Here is a 1478-nt window from a genome sequence, read left to right as displayed (position 1 = left end):
TAAAAATGCAATTAATATTATGATTAAGAGTTTTTCAATAATTACTTAATCTTATGAATTTTCCAATTTTCTAGATTTTACAGGGATTCTGTTGTAACTTTATGACACCAGGTAAGTTTACTGATGAATATATACTCATATTGACCATTCTTGAGAATTCAATTTTTATGTTCATTCTAAGACGTAGTATCACTTTAAAGAGACTGTTCAGCTACCTCCATATTTTCTCAGTTAGCCAGTTTGGGCCTTAAACTTGGAAAGATTTAAGAAATCAGGTCATCTGATTGGTCAATCAAATTACCGGTACTGTATTTCCCATAATCTTCTTCTGATTGGTCAATTACTGAGATCAATCTTGCTTCATTTGCCAATGAAAGAGAAAGTTTGATTCTTGTTTAATCAGCCAATCAGATTGCAATAAAAATAAAAAAACTGGATTTAAATTCAGTTATACAATATTGTGAAATGAAATGGTATTATTTATTCAACTTAACTTAAATCCATCTGTTTGGTCAATTTAGATTTATTAACCAGATGGATGACAGTATTTGCTAAAATCTGGATATATTCTAAGAATCTAGATTTCTACAATTTGCTCCATTGTTATCTGATCTCTTAAGAGTATTATGAATCAATCGGACAGTTTCTAGCCCTAAAAAACATCTGAATTTTAATAAAAAAGATAAAAAACCTCAAACTTTGGGCCCTCTTAACTGCTAAAATATAAAATTAGGCCAAACGTTCCCTTTAAACCTGACACAGGTTGAATTGGTTCATTCAAACTTGTAGTCATATAAAGTGAAATATAATAATTGATAGAAATAGACATGTAGATAGGTCAACTGTCTTGTATATACAAAACATAATATCAATACTTTTAATATCAGGGTTTGTGAATGAATGAATGGTTAAGTAAATGAATGAATGAATAATGAAGAGTTAAGTAAATGAATGATTGAATAATGAAGAGTTAAGTAAATGAATGATTGAATAATGAAGGGTTAAGTAAATGAATGAATGAATAATGAAGGGATAAGCAAATGGATGAATGAATGAATAATGAAGGGTTAAGTAAATGAATGAATGAATGAATTGGTTTACAGGATATCAGTTTGAAAAATTACTGATCTGACATTCCTTTAAAGATGGGTTTCCTTGTTTTTTTTAATGTCAAATTATGCAAACTATTTGATTAATTGATTTTTCTAATGAATTATCATGTATTCTTAATCATATCATTATGTTCTTATTGCATATAATTAAGAGTTTTAACCAATCATAAATGTCCATGTATGTACTGTCTGGATAAACAAAAAAGACTTTTTGACCTTTCTTGATCGGTCACTCATTGGAATTCTGTTGGTAATTCTCTTCTAATTTAACTAAGTATGAATTAATTATGGACATGTGAGACAAACTGGTATTTTTCCAAGTCATTAGAACACCCCTACTTTCTATTCATATAAGTATAACCATTT

Source organism: Lottia gigantea, assembly GCF_000327385.1.
Source record: "Lottia gigantea unplaced genomic scaffold LOTGIsca_147, whole genome shotgun sequence".
Taxonomy (NCBI): domain Eukaryota; kingdom Metazoa; phylum Mollusca; class Gastropoda; family Lottiidae; genus Lottia; species Lottia gigantea.
This window is presented reverse-complemented; position numbering follows the sequence as displayed.